General features: G+C 34.5%; 1 pseudogene; it reads left to right on the top strand.

The window, feature by feature from the left end:
* Positions 1-9651: 9651 nt before the first annotated feature.
* Positions 9652-11917, top strand: LOC106799519 (probable RNA-binding protein ARP1; annotated as a pseudogene).
* The last annotated feature ends 5063 nt before the right edge of the window (positions 11918-16980 follow it).

Below are 16980 nucleotides of genomic sequence, written 5' to 3'. Positions count from 1 at the left end.
TTAGTGGGCTGAACCATAACTAAAATTCACTAATCATAATTAGTGAAATTTTGGCTCCAAACTTTGGCTCCACAAATTCAAGTGAAATTTGAATTGAAATTCAAATTTCCCTCCAATTTTGTGTGACACTTAGGCTATAAATAGAGGTCATGTGTGTGCATTTTTCAACTTTGATCATTTGAATATTAAATTTCAGATTTTAGAGCTCTTTTAGAGCACAAAATTTCGTGCTCTTCTCTTTCTCTCCCTTCATTCATCTCCTTCTTCCTCCAAGCTCTTATTCATGGCCTCCTATGGTGGTGAGCTTCTTCTAGACTCATCTTCTCCTTGAAGAGGCGTCTCCTCTCTCTCTTCCTTCTCCATTCCACTGCTATTCATCTGTCAAGAAGCAAAGGAATCCATTGATGAAGAAGATCCGAGGCCTACAAGCTCCAATGGAGCTTACATCAAAACACTTTGTTTACTATGAGACAAGGTTTTAGGCAATGTCAAGCATATTTAGTATGATAAAAGAAATAGATGGTTCAAGAGAAATACTAATGATCGGTGTACGTGTAGCATATATTTAGTTTGTTGAAAATGAAGATAAGCCAACTTATCTTGAGATGGTTCTTATGGATTGAAAGGTGTGATCTATGACCTATAATTTTGTTTTCAACAAATATGGTTAGGTGCAATCATTGACTATTGTTTCTTTTAAATAAGGGAGAGAAAATTCAAGTTGTGGTTAAAAATGAATAATTGGTGATATGGAGGGATAAGTTAAAGGAGTAGTCTATATATGTAATGAATAATTTCAAAGTAGGCGAATGAAGGAGAATATAAGGTGTGTAATCATTTGTATAAATTGCTTTTCATTGGTGGTACAACCTTGAGAAAGCGATAGCTTATTGATGTACCTCTAAAGGAATACCACTTCAAGAAATTTAGAGACATACTTAAAGGAAACACTACTACAAATTATTGATTTAACATCACTAGGTTAACATCGGTTTTGGACAAAATCGATGTTAACAAAAACATGGTGGCATTCTTGTAAATAAGATGAGTTTATTAACATCGGCTTTTTGAAAAACTGATGTTAACATTATTAGTTTACATTGGTTTTTTTAAATAAATTGATGTTGTGTTTTTACTTAAATTAAAAACCCAAGACCCTTTTCTGTCCACGCTCAGTCTCGCAAACCCACACTCGCACGACTCTGACCCCGTCTCCAGTGCAAGTGTCGTCATTGCCATCATCTCTGACCCCGTGTCCATCGTCGCGCTCTGGTTGTGTTCGCTATCACGCTCACTGTCGTGTCCTAGTAAGTTGTGTTGAACGAAGACCCTTTTTCGATTCTTCTATTTTTTCTTCTTCTTCTTCTTCTTTTGTCTCCAATGCCACAACCCCTCACCTTTTTGTTCTCTACTTGAATGCTGCTTTCCCTTTTCTGCACCATGCCCCACCTCTTCCTTCTTCCTCTCTGTAAGTCCCCTTTTCTCACTTTTCATCGTTTTTATTTTATCTCTCATATTATGACTCATGTGGGTGTGCTGAATTCCATTGTTGGGTATTTTGATTTGAAAAAAAAATTCAGCATTGCTCTGGTATTTAAAGCACACTGTTGTTGATGAAATTTATTCATTTTAGTTTAATTAACTCTGTTTACTTGCATTATTCCCTAGTTTTGCGATTGCTATTGCTAGTTTCTAATTTCTAATGTTTAATGTGATGAGAATTGAGAAGGGGTAGTGGCATCTGCAGCCAGAGTGTGGGTTTTGGAATTGTTTCAGTTTTACATTTAGAGCTAATTTTTTGTGCAATGTAAAAAAAAGAAAGAAACTCTGGTCATGAATTTGGGTTTTGTACAAATAATGTTGTTGTTTTTGACATTTTATTGGTCTTTAATCATATTAACAAGGGAGCTTGTGTGATTTAGCCCTTACGATATAAAGTTCATCTTCCAAAATTAGGCTACATCATGTTAATTATTGATCGGTATAGTTGGATCCTTGATTTTGGAGACTTAGTGTTGCAATGCTAGACAACCACCCTTTTGCTTGGGAATGTGCATTTGTGAGATGCAAAAATCATTTCCCTATCAATTGTTCTAGTGAAAAGGCACCTATCATTTGCTTTAATGTATTATATGTAACAATAGATAATGTCATAACACAAATGCAAGATATACTTACAGCCATCGTGGAGATATGCCAGGCCCCTTGCGGAGCCAATTGCTATCTTCATTCTTTTTGGGCAGTCCAAAATTGGCCATTCACTTCCTATGAGTAGAACACACACAAACAATATACAAATTAGAATCACTTCATACATTTAGCAAAACACAAACTCATATCTTAAAAAATAAAAGAAACTCACGTTACTTTAGATTTCCAAGCTGACATATTAGTGGATTATACCTATTGATTTTACAAAAGAGCATGAAATTCAATTGCCACATAGGGCTAAAGATAGGTCCAAATTAATTCTTTACTTGAGAGTGTGAGTGGATGAACTAGAGCAATCCTTGTAGTTGTTGCCAAACCTAGGGCATGATGAGATTGCCTCACTTATCTCACTGCCTGAACTCTGAGGTGAAGGATTTGGCAATGTGAGTGATAATGACAATTCATCTTTAACTTTTGCATTAGCTGTCTTAGAAGTAGTGTTCACAAGTACATCTAAATTCCATAATGTATTTAGTGTAATAGACAAAAAAAGAAGCACTAAGTGTGGGCATCACGTCATACACTGGATGTCAACTATAATCTTAGGAAGTTTCAAGAATAATTGAGAAATAATAATTGTTTAATTCAAACATATTTCATTTTGTTATAATTGGTATTATACATTATCAACTTATGTTTTATTATATCATGTAGTATTTCAATGATGTCAGGCCATTGGAACTAGAGAGATTGAAGGTGCTTCACATTAAATATTCTTTTAATTTATAGTAAATATTCAATTTTTTATGGAATTTCTACTAAAACCTGTTTGAAAATATAATGAAAATTATTTGCTATGGTTCTGCTTTTAAATTTGCAGGTTAATTTAGGGTTATTAAAAAAACAGACAGCACATTAAAAAAAATCCAAAAAACAACACCAGTTTTTACTAAAAACCGATGTTGTATGTATAAATTAACATCGGTTTTAAAAACCGATGTTGTTGTTGAACATACAATATTAGTTTTTACCAAAAATCAATGTCAGTTATCACAAAACAACATCAGTTTTTATTAAAAATTGATGTTGTTGTCTGACTGCCAACATCAGTTTCGGTAAAAACTGTTGTTGCACTATTAGAAAATACACTTTCAACATCGATTATTTACAGCATTCTACATCGGTTTTTAAAAACCGATGTTAACTTTAAAATGCTAACATCAGTTTTCTAAATAACTGATGTTATATATAAAGAACTACAACAAAATAAGTCTATACATGATGAACGTTGACATCGGTTTTGATGTAAAACCGATGTTAACTAATAGATTAACATCAGTTTTCTAGAAAAACAGATGTTATCTAATAGATTAACATCGGTTTTTTATGTATAAACAATGTGAACGTCCATCATCTATACACTTATTTTGTTGTAGTTAGTTATATATAACATCGGTTATTTATAAATAACCGATGTTAATGTTTGTATATTAACATCGGTTATGTATAAATAACCGATGTTATTAGAAATAACCAACATCGGTTTATTGAAAAACCGATGTTAAGGTGTATGTTGACATCGGTTTTTCTAAATAACCAATGTTGTTTACTATATTAACATCAGTTTTTATTAATAACCGATGTTGTTTTCAAATTTTTTTATATAAACTTTTTGTTTTGACAATAAACCCAAAATTGTACCTGTAAAATGCAATTTCAGACCCAATTGACAGCAAATAAAGATTTTATTCTGCTTTCAAGCAGTTTTAATCACAATAAACAATGAATATTTGATTTATTATTAACAACTATCAACAAATGAATTCAATGTTCAAATAACATAGGAAATGAAAAAAATGTTAAACCAAAGTAAACTAAGCTAAACTTAATGTCCCTAAATCCTAGCTCTGAGCTCTAACTCGAGAGAATACTGTGTCCACTGGATCCGAAGCGCCTTTAATCTCTCTGGCTCCAATGGTCTAGGATCGTTAAAATACTGCATGATGAAACAAATGATAAGTTAATAATGTAATACAAATTATAAAAAAATTGAATTTGTTTGAAATAAACGTACCACTTCCCAGTTATTCCTGAAACTTCCTAATATGATGGTGGACATCCAGTGCATGACATAATAGCCGTACTCAGTGCTTCCATTTTGTCTATTACACTAAATGCATAATGAAATTTGGATATTAATTAAACAATTAGTGTCCACCTAGCAGCAGCCTTTGATTTAGGCCGTGGAGCATCATTAAGACCTTTTAAAGCACTGTTCCAGACGAGTAACAATTAAAAATTGGTGTTGTTGAGGTATTTTCAATGCAAATGTATTGAAAAGAACACTGACCTATTAATTATCCTCTTAAGGTAGTTGTCTGACCTGTTATGCAATGAACAAAACCAGACAACTAGGTGTTCCTTGGGCAGGATGACCACCATCTGCCAATGTCCGCTGCAGTGGAGACGAATATGGGTTAGTATATTAGTAAACATTAATTAAATTCAGTTATTTTGTGTGACTTACCCATTCAGGTAGGCTCCAAGGTAGACATCGCATTTTTAATTCTGCATCCAATTCTTTATGTATCTTTCAACCTCAAACTGTGACTTCCCATACCTCTGAATGGACTGTGGCTCGAGGAATCCATATAGATCAGAATTCCCCGCTCGCATACTTGTTTTAGTCAGATGCCTGTTGATGTTAAGTCAAAGTTAAATATTTATGAATTATAAGCAATAACTTAGGTAATTAAAATTAATCTAAAATGACTTACAAAATCCACAACTGTAACACTGATATGATGAGACATTGACCACTGTATGCGATTTCGGAGAGATCTTCATACTTTGTGTAGATCAGGAAGTCTGGATTAAAGACCTCGAACACGGCGGCATCCCATGTAACCTGGTAAGGCCTCAAGAAAAGCTCTAGGATGGTCAATGTCATAAGATAAAGCGGATCATCAACCTCTGGATCCAACGTTTGAGGTGGTTTTGCCGGAGACACAATTGCCTGTTCATGAAACAAAGTTAAATGGCCTAATTTAAGGCACGCTGAATGAATTAATTCAAAAAGAAGAAACTTATAGTAAGAGTAAAGTACCTGCTGTGATAAAGGCTTGACCAGATGTGTCGGCCAGGCAAGGAAGGTGTGAATTGCCTGCCCCACTAAGGAAACCTCATCAGTGGGTACAAGAACGGGAGCATTTGGATCTTTAACCTCTTCCACACCCACATTTACTTGACTAGGCAACAAAGGAGTGTTATGAACAACAGTGGATCCCTCATAAACTCTTCTCAGGGCAACCAGGTGGGCAGGATTTGCTTCGATGTACAAGCCGCACCTATCTGAGTCACCCGTCTTAGGATCATTCCTTGAGGGATCAACACAACTCTCCTTTGTGCTTACTCGAGGACCTGAGGGACCAACCTGAGGCTTCAGAGGTAGTGCAAGTCCCTGAGATTGCATCTGGGACTGAAATTGGGACTGCATCTGGCTGAACGATGCCATGAGCTGCCGAGTCACTTTTTCTATGATCGACTCCTCTAGCTGGTCCCTGCTTTGTTGGGTCAGCTGCTGCAATTCTTCAGGAGGCAGCGAGGAAGAGCTGCGAGACGTTCGTGGAGCCTATCCGAAGTATTGCTTGATGGTGACACCGGCTCTAGCAGCACAGACACGTCCAGGGTGCTTTGGACATCCAATAACAGCGATGAGAACATCCTGACGTCTATGGGGGATGAAGGATCCCTGTGACGCCTGCTCCTCAAAGGAATCCTGCATAGAAAAGACACATTTGTACATGGCATTCACAAAATAAAGAAATATAATTCTAATGGTTAGTTGAAAATGACTTACAATCTTCTCAGCGATTTCCTTTGCGGCCTCAGTCGTCATCTCCCCTATTTTCTTGGTGCGGGCCATCTTCCATTTGGCGTGGCGTCTGACGGGGGATGGAGGGCCGATTGCAATGCTTTGAATTGAGTCAATGAAGTGATGTTTCTGCTTAAATCCAAGACATGTAGTACATATAAGATATACATATACATATCAATTGAATCAATTAACAATAAATCAATAAATCAATGAATTCAAAAGTCTCATTATTGGGCAAGCAAGGGGCAAATCAAACAATTTGCACTTAATTGAACCCACATGGGTTGATCTCATGTGCATGCAAGCACAATACCATTTTAAACTTGTTTTAACCATGTCGAAACGTTTTGGTATGTATAGATTTGAAGATAGACTAAAGTACCAAACATAGACACAAAACCTTTTGAAATATTTAAAATTTACATCAAGCAATTCACAATAGTAATCTTTTCGAAATAAAATTAACCCCCACTCACAAATTTTGTGTCTAGTCATATTATAAATACCAAGATACATTTATGTTGGAGACACATGCAAGCATTAAACAACAAAATGCATAGTTAAGTTAACAGTAATAATGTTTCCCATGGTCTTCTGATTCATAAGCTACTTCACAGTTTATTAATCTTAACCATTTCCAATTATACTTGTTTTATCTAATCACATTATGTGTTTTATTTCATAGTCTTAGTTTAAATATTTTCTGGAAGTTGCAGAGCCACCAAAGCAACTTCTCTTCACAAACAAAAAAGCCAAAAAATTAACCCAATCAACTTTAACTCCCAAATTTCAGAATTAGAAGTTATAGATTTACAATTCAACAATACGGTCAGAACCTTGGTCAGTCTCATTCAATGTGATGACCCCATGCTCCTTCAAGCGGGGAACATCAATAGGAAATAGAACAACACCTAAAAATATAAACTGAAAATTAAGTGCATCAGATTTAGGAGCAACCTTGTGTTCCACAAACAAGAGAAGAAAGTTTTTATATGCAACAAAGTATGTCATTTCGGTTACAAGAAAAAAGGAGACACCTCTGAACACAAGCATATCTGATAGCTTCCCAAATCAGATTACATATACAATGAGTTAAGAAAAGTTTCTATATCACATAAAGTAGTAATCTTGTAAACCTTAGCAACCCTTCTCCACAAATGGCCATTTTATGAGAAGCAGAAAATACACTATGTGAGGACACCACAAGTCCTCGAGGATAATAAAAATCAGCAGAAAACTAAAAAACAATCAGCCAACTTTTGAATCAAAAAACAAAATAAAAACAACTTCCTAAGTCAAAATTATAATCGCCTTTTCCTTTTTCTTAATGAAGAATATACGTTGTCTAATCTCTAGACCCACTACATATGCCCATTGGATAACATAACATATTTGTGTAAGTCTACTAAAAGTTAAAATTGATTCAACAAACCCAAAGACATATTCAAATAAAATTTGTCTAGGGAAATGCATTTGGCAGTTGCTTTATTTACCTAAGAAACAAAATTAAAGAAACATAATGAAATCAAAATCGAAATAAAAATCAGGACAATCAAACTTCCTGTGGCCAAAACTAATAATTGTTAATTCTATTGCAATCCAAGCTTTACTGGTATGGAGCCCAAGAAAAGAGCCTATTAACCATCAATTTATTCAGAGAAACCCAATATAAAAATAACCAATTGAATATTTAAGCTATAAATTTCTATTTTATTTGAAATCTATTTGTTTTGGTTTAACTTATCCTCAACTTTTTAAAATGGCATAAAAATTATCCCAAATGACATACTCAGTGATTTCGAGTGCCGGCTCTGATACCAATTGAAATTCTGATACCAATTACAGATGTCGTACCAGATGTCACGACATCACGCTTCAGAACATGGAGATTATATTTGACTGTATGAACAGATTAAACAAGTAAATAACACAAGAGAATTGTTAACCCAGTTCGGTGCAACGTCACCTACATCTGGGGGCTACCAAGCCAGGGAGGAAATCCACTAAAATAGTGTTAGTTCGAAGATCTAACAGCCACTGTTTACAACCTTCTCACCTAACCACTACCCGTGCAATCTCTACCTAAGAGCCACTCTTAGATATGAGAACCCCTCTCACTCCCTCTCAATCACTCTCCCGTGTTTACAATTAAATCAAATACACACCAGAGATTGCTCTCTGAACAATAGAGATCAACTCTACACACTCAGGTCCAACACTTGATGTTAGAGTAACATCAAGGTGGCTCACAAAACACTCAAGTCCCTAAACTCACAAAATAACTCTTCAATCCCGGACTTGGTACAGAACTCGTGCAGCCTTCATGTTTATATAGCAGTGTGCGTATCTGGGCTGCAACAACTTGCGCTGGATGAAATCTATCATTCTCCTGAAAAAATCTGCACTTAAAGATCTAAAAGATATAGTTTGATCTTTTAGTTTTTATCTTTAATCTTTAATCCCTGAACGAACTATTCAAGTTTGTAATTCGAACTTTAATTATCTTTTAATTCGTTCCTAAAGATAGATCGCCAAATCTGTTGCTAACTGCACATTAATCTGTTAAAGATATAACAGATTTATGTGTCCAGTATTTTCGGGCAAGATGTCCTGGACATTGTATCCGACATCGTGGATCCTGCACAATCTGTTAACGATATAACAGATTTATGTGTCCAGTATTTTCGGGCAGGATGTCCTGGACATTGTATCCGACATCGTGGATCCTGCAGCTTCAATTCTTCATTTGACATTTTATCTTGCCTTGTGCATTGTGCAGCCCGATCTGATTCCTTGACATAATGTTAGACATCATGTGCAGCAACTCCAGCTTTCCTTCATTGTCTAAGTGCTTATGTTTTAACAAAATTTTAGCCAATCTTTTAAAACTCAGTAGAGCTAAGCACTAACATAACCAACTTCATTTAGAGAAACTGAAAGACAAAAGGTAAGATGCAGAACCTCAATGCTCAAAAAGAAAGAAAAAAATATGTTTTTGTTGAATTTAACAGATATCTATAGCTTTGGATAAGTAAACCATTAAGATTCACATGCCAATATCAAAATGAAATAAAGGTGCAGAGCATTTAATTAAGTTCACACTTGCAGGATCTTACGTCCAGGCCAAATTACCTTGTAACCTTCACTGTTGGCTATGATCAGGAAAATAATATTGATGCAGCTGTGAAAAAGGTTTTAATCAGTTCATTCCTTTCTGTGTTTGCATATGCTTGTTCACATACTCTGAATTGAGGAGAATTTTTTTTTTCTGACTCGGGATTTATTTGGAAACCATTTTCACTCTTATTATTTCCTCCTAATTACAATTTGAAAGAGTTTCTAAGAGAAATGAAATTGAGAGAATCTGGGAACAGAAAGTGGAGTTTTGTTTTAATCATTTCTCAAGTGAAAAAAGGTTACTAATACCAGTGGTTATTTCTCATCCCTCTAAATTCAGTGGGTATTTCTTATCTTCTCCTGCCCCCATCACTTAGATCTGTCTGTCTATATATACACTCATTGTTTGACAAAAAAGAAAATAACACTGGATAATAATAAGATTATGATCATCCATCCAACAAGACAGAGGAAGTGTGTTTTTGATTGGATCCATAATATTCAAGATGACTCCAGTTAATTTGGCTGGCTAGTTTGGTGACACAACATACACTAAGGTGTTTGTTGGAGGCTTGGTCTGGGAGACTCAAAAGGAGACAATGAAGTACTATTTTGAGCAATTTGGTGAGATCTTGGAGGCTGTTGTCATCTCTAACAAAGCCATTGGAAGATCTAAAGGCTATGGATATGTATGCTTAATTATCTTCTTTTATTCTCTATCCCTTATCTCTCTATATCACTATATATATAGCATAATAAATTATATTCTTGAATTATTATTATATACCAGTAGCTAGCTACCTAGATCTCACATCTAAATGAAGTATATTACATGTTTTTTTTCACTAGCCTCTCATTGGCTTTGTCAAATTCATCTTCCTTCTTGTGCTAACTATATATGAATTCATGTTTATTAATGATTATCATTTCAGGTTACTTTTCGTGAACCAGAAGCTGCCATGAGAGCTTGTATGGATCCTGCTCCTGTAATCGACTGTAGGAGAGCTAACTACAACCTTGCTTCTTTGGGTGTCCAGAGATCTAGGCCTTCAACCGCAAAACATGGTCTGTATATCTTTTATTTTAGCTTTGACACTATAATTAATAATCTAGCTAATCTATAACCAACTAGCTGCATTCCAAACCCTAGTAGTAGTAACTAATTAACAAACTAACTAACAATCTATAACCAACTAGTTTTCATAAGAACAAATTACAATGGGAACATAAACATGCTTCAAAGAGAAGTGAGCACAAAGAGCACGTACGCAGAAGCACAAAGTTACAATGAAGACATGAAGCTTACCTCGAACCCAACACCGACAATGGCAGCGAGACTCAACTATTCAATGGCAGCGACAATGGGTCTCAGGTCACCACGAGTTCCCCAATCCTTGCACCAGAAACCAAAAAAGGTCCTTAGGTTAACCAAAGGTTCCAGAAATAGACCTAGCTATTCAATAGAACAACACAGGTAGATGAAACGAAACATACCTGTCACGGTTTTCAGCGCAATGGAGAATAACAAACTTTGATGTTAACGGAGAAGAAGAGAGTGCGAGAGAATACACGGAGAAGAAGAGAGCACAAGCAAAATAGGCCACGTCAAATATAATTTAAAATGTAATTTCAACATCGGTTTTCAATAAGAAACCGATGTTAACAAATTGATGTTAACGTTAACATCGGTTTTATTCAAAAAACCAATGTTAACTGATCATACGTTAACAGATACACATTATTTATAATTATGCCACCGTATTTATGTTAACATCGGTTTTGTCAAAAACCAATGTTAATCTGTCGATGTTAAAACTGCTTTTTGTAGTAGTGTTGTTTTGTGATAACCGACGTCTGTTGTCATTTTTTTGTTAACATCGATTTTGAAAAATCGATGTTAACGATATTACTTTCAACGTTGGTACTTTCACCATCAATTAATAACCGATGTTAAAATCCTATTTCTAGTAGTGAAATTATCAAGGGGATATGTTAATTGGTAATGTTTTATATTTCATACTTGAATTTTAATGTGTTATTAGTTTGTTTTCAATTTTCATATGTTTCAAAAAATTTGGATCTGTCCATAGATGTGATTGGTGCTTTGCATGCTATCAATTTTGATGACTTAAATCGAGATCCTAACAGAATTGTCATTACTATAAAAGATCTAAGGTGACATTATGTTTTATTTCAATCTACCATTACAAATTGACATCTAATTGTACTAATTTGTGTATTATAACATTTTCATTCTAATGTCACTGTAGTGGAGATTTAATGCAATGTACTCTTTGAGAGGGACACGCCATCAAGCTTATGCCATACTATTGAGATAAAAATAATTGTGGATAATTATTATCTTAGACACAAGCTAAAATCAAGGATACACAAGTTTCAAACATGTTCATTCCACTAATTTGGATTACTCCTTTTTCATTTTTAATTAACAAATTGATTGTTCCTTTTTAATTTTTTATGATAGAAATCTATCTATCAAGCATATACATTTCCAAGTATGGCCCAAAGCTGATCATCAATGAAAGGATGAAGAGATTGAAACATTTAAAAACAAGTTTATGTATCCCTTAATGATATCTATCTATCATGCTTTCTATTTTTTTTTTACATTTTTCAATTACAACGATTTATAATGAGCATTTAAATTTCATCTATTGTAGTTTGAGTAGTGCTGAACTTGATGAACTATCAAGTGAAGTTGAAAATATGATCCAGTTTTCTCAAAGCTCTCAGTTCATTGGAAGCTCATAATGCATTGTTAGCTCATAGTATTCAAAGAAAGACAAGTTCCTTTCTAATGCAAAAATGATGTCTATTTCTGAAATCTATCATTTTAATGAGGTGTGTACTAATCTATTACCATATTCATGTTTTCAATTTAAAAAAAAAATTATTTTTTATTTTCATAGATTAAAAAATTTCTATGACTAAGAAATAGATATTGTCATTGTAGGGACATTTGCCACATTTAATGTTGGCAGCAGTGGTTGGTGCTATGAAGGATGCAAAAATTACAATAAAAAGACGAAAAATGAAAATCAACTTTTGTATGTCAGTGTGGAAAACAGAATGAAAAATATGTTCCAAGGTGTGTTTTCTCTGTCCTTTTGGATTAAGCATTTTTTAGACAATTTAAGTTCAACTTTCAAATTATTTATGATCAACTTTTATGTATAGATACAAGCTTGAAATTAAGGTCCCTAACAAGGAGGACAACCTAAACTTAGTGTTTTGGGATCATGAATGTAGTTAGTTGATAGGGAAGTCTGTGCTCGAATTGATAAACTTAATTAATGAAAGATGTATATATATATATCCCCTGATAACTATTTTACAGGTTTTAAATTTCTGCATTTGTCATATTGCATTACTCTTACATCCTATCTGTCCGTTTGTATCATTTCTGCTGATCTCTGGTATCAGAGCCTGATGGGGAAGTAGGAATACAGTCCGTAAGGGCGTATGATAGCAAAGTTTATGGATCTGACACCTTGTATAGTATGAGTCATATTTTATTTTAATTTGTAGAGCTTGGTGAATTGTTGGAATCCTTTTTGGACTTCTTCTGGAAATATCTGCGGAATTGGTCCGAAGTAGTTCCACCATTGGAGGAACCAATTTGGAACATTATACACAGTGTTATTCTTGAAGTAAATTAGCCATGAATGCTTAAATTTACTATTTTGATGCCAGAACACATTGGTCTAGGCGTTAATGTAGTCCCAATAATTATATCTTGCAGGATCAAAAGGTGCAGAAATTTTTTTCGGTTGGTTTAAGTTTGAGCCATAATGTCGTGGCTGCATAACCTTTAGGATTTGGATTGTGGAATGGGTATTTAGATTTGGTACTTAAAAAAAAAAGAGTTTTTCTCAAAAATAATTCAGATCCAAAAAATTTTGTTACATATTTACTTACAGAAATATTTCTATGGAACCAAATGAGGGCGAAGATATTAGAGGATTTTATAATCATGTCAAGATTATTGCGTTCTTTTTTGTGTATTTCCTTTCGGTCTAATTCCTCTTCATCAACTTCTTCCAGAAATTCAAACTTATTAAACGATCAAGATAACCAGACCCAAGAGGTTGCCCCTAAACACAATCTCTTCGATAAGGAAGTCCGATTCGAAGATATCAATCAAAACATGGATGATTGGAACATCCCAGAAATCCCTCAGGATCAACTATATGTTCCCGAAACAATGAAAGATAAGCACAACTTTGATTATATAATCAAAACGGTAGAAAACAATATTCCTCTAGGGTAAGACATAGGGGAAGAATTCCATTTACTTTCAAAAAATTCAATTTATGAACATAGTCGAAAATATAAATATTTACACATCGGCTGTGTACAAGTAGCCATCAAGCCCTTAATAGACATGGGCATAGATGCAGCAGTGCTGATGTGTCTAAGAGATATTAGGCATAATAAATTTGAAGACTCGCTAATTGGAACAGTCGAAACCAGCCTAGGACAAGGTCCAGTATATTTTAATTGTTATCCAAACAAAACAGTGAGTCTGATGGACAGAAACATTCTCGACTCTCTGTTCTTAAGCATCCACTTTCATGGCCTTGACATGAAAGAAGGATCAATTCCCAGCAGCTTTAATCTATAGGATCCAGTACAAGGTCATGAACACTTGTGCTTCTAGAGTCCTGTTACAACCACAAAAGGGAGAAACAACCTTATTTATTACAGATATGACAAAAGCCAACATCTCTTTAAAAAGAATAATAAAATGGGATGAAGTAACTCTCCCCGAAAAATGGGTCATGGAGAAGGCCACACCGTCTGATCCCCGACCCGCTCCAATTATTGAAGACATTAAACAGGATAACTTCGGAAAGGTAGAAATAACCTTCAATAGGAGAAATTCCTTCTCATCAAGGATAGAAGCCTCTAGGTCTGAATATGAGTCAGCCAGAAGGTCTTTTTCGGTTAGAACCCGTTCAATCCCAGTAGGACTAACCAGATCTGAGTTACATAACCAGTTCCCTACTGTAAACCTCCAAGGACTAGATACCACTTCTAGCATACCAAGAACGACCTACAACCAAGATCAGGAGGACGACCAAAAGTCGATCCAATCCCCAACATACTCTTCTATGGAACCTTATGATGTTATCTGACAACTTTAGCATTGATAAGGAAACCCTTAGGAAAGATTTTTATTCTCCGGCGAATGAGCCTCAAAGGAGATGGTTTTTCCAGAATTACAAGGGTACAAACAGAAAACAAATCCAAGACAAGTTCTACGAATTTGTCGAAAGGGTCAAAGTTAATGTCCTTTTCTTTGATTGGTTCCATGCTTACACCATCAAAAAAGATATAGATTACCCATGGAAGCAAGACATCATAGGTGATCCATCAACAAACCTTATAACCAACTGGCAAGTAAGAGATGGTGAGATAATCCAATCAGAATTACCTCCCACGGCCAAATATCAACTCCCGAATATCAAAGATAGTAACAACAAACCTGTAATGGCAACCCCATTTAAAACAAAAGATATTAATTAGGAAGTAACCTCTGAAGATATTAAAAGCCTAATGGAACAGGCAAACTACACCAATAAATATTTACAAATTTTAGGAGAAACCATTAAAACTAAGGTAGTTCCTAAGCAAAAATCGGTTGAAGAAACCTCTCCAAGTATTCCCATTGAAAAACCACTGTTCAAACCTTTCAAAGTTAGTGAGAAAGCTAAGCGAAAGATTAGAGAACTTAGGAAAACTAAATCCTTAGTTGAAGGAGTAGGTGACAATCATAGTGAATTACTAAACAAGATTGGTAGTTTACTTAAGGTCATTTCGGAAACTCCCCAAACCTCGGAAAATACTTCCAAAATGGTAACAAGAAGTACCTCCAAATTAATTAATGTTATTAATGAAGATAGTGACCAAAACTCAGATAACACAACTGAGATAGGATCAGTGTCAGAAAAGAATATAAATCCAATTAATTCCAAACATTGGAAAACACCTTCCAAATTATATTATCAACGTCCAACTGCCCCTGACCTTCTATTAGAAGAAAGAGGAGAAAACAATTTCAAGAGTTTTAGTGCAAACAACATCTACGAATGGAACATAGATGCACAAACGGAGTATAATATCATGAATACACTCCAACATATGACCATGGTGGCTACGGCTTACCAAACCTCCCTCGAATGTTCAGAAGAGACCATTATAGACATCTTGGTGGCAAGATTTTCTGGACAACTGAAAGGATGGTGGGATAATTATCTCACTAATGAGGAGAAATAAAAAATTTACAGCGCAGTCAAAACGGATCTCAAAACAAAAGAAGAAACAAACCTCTAGGAAAGAAAACCAAGATCATAAACTAGCCAATAGAAGAAGATTTTCAAAAGGAAGATACTCTCAAAAACCCTCAACTAGTAAGGAAATAGAAAATCCTAAGCAAAAAATAAAATAAAAAATAGCATGCTACAATTGTGGAAAACAAGGCCACATTAGTAAGTATTGTAGATTAAAGAAAAAATTAAGAAATCTTAACCTAGAGCCCACAATCGAAGAACAAATAAACAATTTACTCATAGAAACTTCGAAGGAAGAAACAGAAATAGAAACTTCATCCTCCGTACTTTCCGACGAAAATCTAAACTTAATCCAACAATATGACCAATTATCATCAACGGATGATGATGATAAGAAAATCAATACTCTAACAAGAGAACAAGATCTCTTGTTTGAAGCAATTAATTCCATCCCCAATCCTCAGGAAAAGAAGGTTTTTCTGGAAAAACTCAAGAAGACCTTAGAAGTCAAACCTAGACAAAAAGATTTTATTACAAACAACAAGTTTGATGTAAGTAACATACTCAAGAGATTGGAAAACTCTTCAACCAAACCAACGACTATCCAGGATCTCCAAACAGAAATAAACAATCTAAAAAGAGAAGTAAAAGAACTTCGTCAACAACAAGAAATTCATCAGATCATTCTTTCTCAACTTGAGGAAGAAAGTGATTCTGAAAACACCAACAGTGAAGAAAATCAACCAGAAAATCTAGAAGACGATATGTTTATGGGATTAATCAACAAGATTAAAATCCAAAAAATTTACATAAACATAAAAATAATTCTTAATGATTTTGTTCTAGAAACAATGGCCCTATTCGACACAGGGGCTGACTCAAACTGTATTTTAGAAGGATTAATTCCTACAAAATTCTTTAAGAAAACCTCAGAGAAACTTAGTACAACAAACGACTCAAAATTAAAAATTAACTTTAAGTTATCAAATGCAATTATTGAAAACCAAGGTCTTAGGATTAACACAAACTTTCTTCTGGTAAAAAACCTTAAGAACGAAGTAATCCTAGGAACTCCCTTCATAAGAGCTTTATTTCCCATCCAAATATCTAATGAAGGAATAACTACAAGTTATTTAGGAAGGAAAATTATATTTTATTTTTCTACTAAACCAATCTCCAGAAATATAAATTTTATAGAAAATAAGATTAATCAAATTAACTTCTTAAAAGAAGAAGTATCGTTTAATAATATCCAAGTACAATTAGGAAAACCCCAAATAAAAGAGAAAATCCAATCTTTATTAAGTCATATAGAATCAACTGTTTGTTCTGAATTGCCACATGCGTTTTGGGACAGAAAGAAACATATTGTTGATCTTCCTTATGAGAAAGATTTTAGGGAAAAACAAATTCCCACAAAAGCTAGACCAATCCAAATGAATGAAGAACTCCTTCAATATTGCCCAAAAGAATGTAAAAAACCTTGCCTTGAAACAAATTTTTGCAAGATGGCAAGCAATT

Source organism: Glycine max, chromosome 1 (assembly GCF_000004515.6).
Source record: "Glycine max cultivar Williams 82 chromosome 1, Glycine_max_v4.0, whole genome shotgun sequence".
Classification (NCBI taxonomy): Eukaryota; Viridiplantae; Streptophyta; class Magnoliopsida; order Fabales; family Fabaceae; genus Glycine; species Glycine max.
This window is presented reverse-complemented; position numbering and strand designations above follow the sequence as displayed.